The sequence below is a fragment of the Oncorhynchus gorbuscha genome, linkage group LG16 (assembly GCF_021184085.1).
Source record: "Oncorhynchus gorbuscha isolate QuinsamMale2020 ecotype Even-year linkage group LG16, OgorEven_v1.0, whole genome shotgun sequence".
NCBI lineage: Eukaryota > Metazoa > Chordata > Actinopteri > Salmoniformes > Salmonidae > Oncorhynchus > Oncorhynchus gorbuscha.
The window spans coordinates 80,755,038-80,762,061 of NC_060188.1; the positions used below are offsets into that span (position 1 = coordinate 80,755,038).

The 7,024-nt window shown below is 40.7% G+C and overlaps 1 protein-coding gene across 1 annotated transcript in view; it reads left to right on the forward strand.

Annotated features, from left to right (window-relative positions):
* The first annotated feature begins 61 nt into the window (after nt 1-61).
* Nucleotides 62-7,024, forward strand: part of LOC123999533 (membrane-associated phosphatidylinositol transfer protein 2-like) — a 100,172-nt gene continuing 93,209 nt past the window's right edge. The window contains 2 exon segments of the mRNA XM_046305415.1: nt 62-380; nt 471-524. The gene's annotated coding sequence lies outside the window, so the exon portion shown is untranslated.

The following is a 7,024-nucleotide window of genomic DNA, read 5'->3' on the forward strand; positions in this document are numbered from 1 at the left end:
CGTAACATGTAGCATACAACCACGACCTGGTAATTTGCTACGTCATTTTCCAATAGAAGGATAATGTTGCACATGACTTTGTTTTGGCTGTCAATGAACGGTAGAGTGAGCCCGGAGGAACATAAGCAGTCCGCTTTATTCTCAAAGGGGAAACCGCAGGCAGACATCCAAATAAATGGAATGGCATTCAGACTAGAAAAGCCGGACAAATAGGCTATGTCAAAGGAACTTGATGTAGAGAGGTCTTGGGATAGATAGTCTTCTTTCTGGTGCCTGTCGTGGTCAGGCAGACAGTAAAGGGACACTCAATGCGTTGACGGCAGTGCCGCTATTGGAGCAAAAGACGTGGATGGATGCAGAATTATTTGCAAATTTGCTGGGTTAGCTTGCTAAATTATTTTATTTAGGTGTCATTGGTTATAGTTAAGACATTTCTTATCCAATAAACTGTGTATTTGGACAAATTCCAGGAAATCCAACAGCGCATTGGAAGAATGCAGTGAGGAGTTTCCATCACATTGCTGGTGAGTGTTCTTAGACTTGGCGTTTGGTTTTCGACAGCGAGCAGCTCGAGAGCTGAGGCCATATGCAGTGGTGTAGTGGAGGTTATACGCATGTATACGCCACGTATTTTTCATTGGACATTGCGTATACACTGCTTAATCCCCACGATGTGTATCAAAATAGTATTGTGGAGGCATACACCATATTAATGAATAAGGCTGATTGAACAGATCAGAATGTCAGACCCGGCGCCATGAAAAGGTGACTAAGGGCCCATTTGAAACCGTTTAGGGGGCAAATCTATTTGTGTGTGTTTGTCTTGGGAGGGAGGGGAGGTGCATTGGAATTATATCGAATTCTAATTATATCACAAACATGAAGTTCAAATGCCTAGACTCTGAGATCATTGAGTGCTTTTGAAGTGACAAGTAGGCTACAGATTTCGTGCCATCCGCTGCAGTTTATCAACACAATGGACAGCGCTCTGCACACTAAAGCAAGGCCGTTTTGGCAATGAATGTAGGCTACAAGAGATATTCCCCTATTACAAACAGCCTATGTAAATGCAGCCATACCCACAGCTGTCTAACCAAAATAATGCCAACTAAAAGCTGAAAGTAGTTGCCTAGTTAATCATGCATGCAAACAAAAATAGTGAATAACAGTTTGGCTTAGAATACTGACAACTGCGAATGGAACAAATGAATGCCAACACACCACGGTCCCAGGTAGGCAAGTAGGCCCAGTAAACAAAATATCAGATTTATAAAGGCATGACTCAATCTATATTTAGGTTAGTTACTTAAACAGTAAACAAAATATCAGATTTATAAAAGCATGACACAATCTATATTTAGGTTAGTTACTTAAACAGTAAACAAAATATCAGATTTATAAAAGCATGACACAATCTATATTTAGGTTAGTTACTTAAACAGTAAACAAAATATCAGATTTATAAAGGCATGACACAATCTATATTTAGGTTAGTTACTTAAACAGTAAACAAAATATCAGATTTATAAAAGCATGACAATCTATATTTAGGTTAGTTACTTTAACAGTTAACAAAATATCAGATTCATAAAGGCATGACAATCTATATTTAGGTTAGTTACTTTAACAGTTAACAAAATATCAGATTCATAAAGGCATGACAATCTATATTTAGGTTAGTTACTTAAACAGTTAACAAAATATCAGATTTATAAAGGCATGATTCAGTCTATATTTAGGTTAGTTACTTAAACAGTTAACAAAATATCAGATTTATAAAGGCATGATTCAGTCTATATTTAGGTTAGTTACTTAAACAGTTAACAAAATATCAGATTCATAAAGGCATGACAATCTATATTTAGGTTAGTTACTTTAACAGTTAACAAAATATCAGATTTATAAAGGCATGATTCAGTCTATATTTAGGTTAGTTACTTAAACAGTTAACAAAATATCAGATTTATAAAGGCATGACACAATCTATATTTAGATTAGTTACTTAAACAGTAAACAAACGCAGTAAACAAAAGGCAAATGAAAATCAAAATAACCAAAACAGCCTACAGCCCTAAACTCAACTCAGGACCTCAAAACCATTTCCACTGCATGTTTTATTATTTCCCTCTAATCATGGTCTGACAGTGGTGTAAAGTACTTAAGTAAAAATTCTTGAAAGTACTTCTTAAGTCGTTTTTTGGGTATCTGTCCTTTACTATTTTTGTTGACTACTTTTACTTTTACTTCACTACGTTCCTTCAGAAAATATTGTAGTTTTTTACTCCATACATTTTCCTTGACACCCAAAATAACAGGAAAATTGTTCAATTCACGCACTTATCAATAAAACATCCCTGGTCATCCCTACTGCCTCTGATCTGGAGGACTCACTAAACACACATGCTTCGCTTGTAAATTATGTCTGAATGTTGGAGTCATTTTTAAAAAAACAAGAAAATGTTGGCGTCTGGTTTGCTTAAGATAACATGTGAAATTATTTATACTTCTACTTTTGATACTTAAGTGTATTTTAGTAATTACATTGCTACATTGATACTTAGGTATATTTTAAACCAAATACTTTTACTTGGTGACTTTTACTTGAGTCATTTTCTATTAAGGGATCTTTACTTTTACTCAAGTATGATTGTTGGGTACTTTTTACTCCACTGTGGTCTGATTTAGACCTGGGACACCAGGTGGGTGCAATTTTATAATTTTTTATTTAACTAGGCAAGTCAGTTAGGAACAAATTCAAATTTTCAATGATAGCCATGGAACAGTGGGTTAATTGCCTTGTTCAGGGGCAGAACAACAGAATTTTTACCTTGTCAGCTCAGGGATTCGATCTTGCAACCTTTCAGTTATAAGTCCAATGTGCTAACCACTAGGCTACCTGCCGCCCCTACATGAATTAACAGGGAGAAAAGAAAACAAGTAGACTCTGGACCTCGTACGGTAAGAGTTGAATAGCCCTGGCCTACAGCCTACTACAGTGAGATGAAGCCATGCACATCTGACTTGCCAAATAAATAGGCCTATAGGCTGCTTCAAACATAGAACATCATGTTGACTTAAATGTAAATGTAAATGTTGCTCATGAGATCAGCAACACATTGTGATACGGCACACTACACTTCTGTCAATCAAATTCGATCCACGCAATCAATTAAGCCAGTGGTTCCCAAACTTTTTATAGTCCCGTACCCCTTCAAACATTCAACCTCCAGCTGCGTATCCCCTCTAGCAACAGGGTCAGTGCACTCTGAAATGTTTTTTTTTGCCATCATTGTAAGCCTGCCACACACACACACTATATGATACATTTATTAAACATAAGAATGAGTGAGTTTATGTTACAATCCGGCTCGTGGAAAGTGACAAAGAGCTCCTATAGGACCAGGGTACAAATAATAATATAATAATAATAATTCATTTTGCTCTTTATTTAGCCATCTTACAAATAAAATTGTATTTGTTCATCAAAAATGGTGAATAACTCATCACAGGTTAATGATAAGGGTGAGCTTGAAAGGATGTACATAACTCTACAATGTTGGGTTGTATTGAAGAGAGTCTCAGTCTTAAATCATTTTCCACACAAGGTCTGTATTTAGTTTTCATGCTAGTGAAGGCCAAGAATCCACTCTCACATAGGTACGTGGTTGCAAAGGACATCAGTGTCTTAACAGCACGATTTGCCAAGGAAGAATACTCTGAGCACAGACAAATCCAGAAACCTGGCAGTGGCTTCTAATTAAATTACATTTTCACAGAACCGTTTGTTGCAAGTCCGATGAGGCTCTCTTGTTCAGATATCGGTAAGTGGACTGGAGGAAGGGATAATGAATCCAGGTGTTTGTGTCGTCCGTTTCGGGAAAGTACCTGCATAATTGCGTCCTCAGCTGACTCAGGTGCTTCGCTATATCACTTTTGACATTGTCCGTAAGCTTGAGTTAATTTGCACACAAAAAAATCATACAATGATGGAAAGACCTGTGTGTTGTCCTTGTTAATGCAAACAAAGATCTCCAACTTCTTAAACCGAGCGAGTCTCAATTTTGTCCAGGAACATTGAATATATTTGCGGAGAGTCCCTGTAATCCTAGATTCAGATCATTCAGACTAGAAAAACATCACCCAGATAGGCCAGTTGTGTGAGAAACTCGCCATCATGCAAGCGGGCAGACAAGTGAAAATTGTGGTCAGTAAAGAAAAGCTTAAAGTTGTCTCTCTATTCAAAAGAACATGCAATACTTTGCCCCTTAATAGCCAGCGTTACATGGTCGCTGCCCATATCATTGCATAATGCAGAAAATACACGAGAGTTCAGGAGCCTTGCTTTAACAAAGTTAACCATTTTCATTGTAGTGTCTAAAACATCTTTCAAGCTGTCAGGCATTCCCTTGGCAGCAAGAGCCTCTCGGTGAGTGCTGCAGTGTACCCAAGTGGCGTCGGGAGCAACTGCTTGCTTACCACTCCACTATGTCTCCCTGTCATGGCTTTTGCGCCATCAGTACAGATACCAACACATCTTGACCACCAAAGTCCATTTGATGTTACAAAGCTGTCCAGTACTTTAAAAATATCCTCTCCTGTTGTCCTGGTTTCCATTGGTTTGCAGAAGAGGAGGTCTTCCTTAATTGACCCCCCATAAACGTAACAGACATATACCAGGAGCTGTGCCAGGCCTGCCATGTCTGTTGACTCATCCAGCTGTAACGCATAAAATTAACTGGCTTGTATGTGTAACCGATGTGAAATGGCTAGCTAGTAAGCGGTGGTGCGCGCTAATAGCGTTTCAATCGGGTGACCTCACTCACTCTGAGACCTGAAGTCGTTGTTCACCTTGCTCTGCAAGGGCCGTGGCTTTTGTGGCGCGATGGGTAACGATGCTTCGTGGGTGACTGTTGTCTGTGTGCAGAGGGTCCCTGGTTTGAGCCCGATTCGGGGCGAGGGGGACGGATGAAAGCTATACTGTTACATATGCAAAGCAGTAATTGTTCCAAAACATCTCCCACCATATCACTGATGTGTCGTTGTTCGATGAAGCCATTGTCTGTATAGTTTTTTTTGTTTTTCCCTCAGCATTGTCCCAGAATGTATCTATTTCTATGATGAAACATACTGATATGTAGCTATATGCCCAGGTGCGTCATTTGAGTTATTGCATTGAAATGATATTGAATTCTGCTTATATCACGCTATACCCAAAAAAACATTAAAGTTCCAATGCTTTTGACCAAGAAGTGACAGGTTGGCGTGAAATCTCTGCGGAGCTCCATGGACAACGGCCTCTTTTCAGAAGATACACATTTCCATGTCCTTTCAAACAGCCTATAACTAATTACAAATCACTATTCCTTGTGTTTCGATCAGTAGCATATATGCAAAACCTTATAGCCTATTGTTTTATTGGTTTTTACTTTCCTAAAACAATAATTGTCCACCTCACGCTGTCAGAGATTTGACTACTGAATGCATCAGGGCATTGCATGCATAGGCCTGTTAGCTTAGACGTCCACTGTATTACGCAAAAAATACCAAAAGTATGTGGACACCTCCTCGTCAAACCCCTTTGCTGCTATAACAGCCTCCACTCTTCTGGAAAGGCTTTCCACTAGATTTTGGAACATTGCTTCCATTCAGCCACAAGAGCATTAGTGAGGTCGGGCAGCGACGTTGGGCGATTGTAGGCCTGGCTCGCGGTTGGCATTCCAATTCATCCCAAAGGTGTTCGATGGGGTTGAGGTCAGGGCTCTGTGCAGGCCATTCAAGTTCTTCCGCACCGATCTCAACCAACCATTTCTGAATGGACCTAGCTTTGTACACGGGGGCGTTGTCATGCTGAAACAGGAAAGGGCCTTCCCCAAACTGTTGCCACAAAGTCAGAAGCACAGAATCGTCTAGAATGTCATTGTATGCTGTAGTGTTAAGATTTCCCTTCACTGGAACTAAGGGGCCTAGCCCAAACCATGAAAAAACAGCCCCAGACCATTACTCCTCCTTCACCAAACTTTACAGTTGGCACTATGCATTGGGGAAGGTAGCGTTCTCCTGGCATCCGGCAAACCCAGATTAATCCGTCAGACTGCCAGATGGTGAAGAGTGATTCATCACTCCAGAGAACGCGTTTCCACTGCTCCAGAGTCCAATGGCAGCGAGCTTTACATCACTCTAGCCGACGTTTGGCATTCCGCATGGTGATCTTAGGCTTGTGTGCGGCAGCTCGGCTCGGCCACGGAAACCCATTTCATGAAGCTCCCAACGTTCTTGTGCTGACGTTGCTTCCAGAGACAGTTTGGAACTCGTTAGTGAATGTTGCTGTCCCGTTCTGTGAGCTTGTGTAGCCTACCACTTCGCGGCTGAGTCGTTGTTGCTCCTAGATGTTTCCACTTCACAATTACAGCACTTACAGTTGACCTGGGCATCTCTAGCAGGGCAGAAATCTCACCAACTAACTTGTTGGAAAGGTGGCATCCTATGACGGTGCCACGTTGAAAGTCACTGAGCTCTTCATTAAGGCCATTCTACTGCCAGTGTTTTTGTCTATGGAGATTGCATGGCTGTGTGCTCAATTTTATACACCTGTCAGCAATGCGTGTGTCTGAAATAGCTGAATCCACTAATTTGAAGGGGTGTCCACATACTTTTGTATATATTGTGTACTTCTTATAGGTCACAGTATTGGTTTGCATCGTTTGCGTGCCTGCTTGCATGCATAGTAGGGACTGTGTGTGTGTGTGTGTGTGTGTGTGTGTGTGTGTGTGTGTGTGTGTGTGTGTGTGTGTGTGTGTGTGTGTGTGTGTGTGTGTGTGTGTGTGTGTGTGTGTGTGTGTGTGTGTGTGTGTGTGTGTGTGTGTGTGTGTGTGTGTATTCGCCTATTCACTTCTTGTTAGTGGTGTGTTTGTGTGCAGGGTACACGGTAGCTGTTTTCCTCTGGGAGTTTAAGGTAATAATTACTATACAGACAGTGGGGAGCAGCCGTCCCATTGGAGAACACTGCCTGTTCGAACTCTGAATG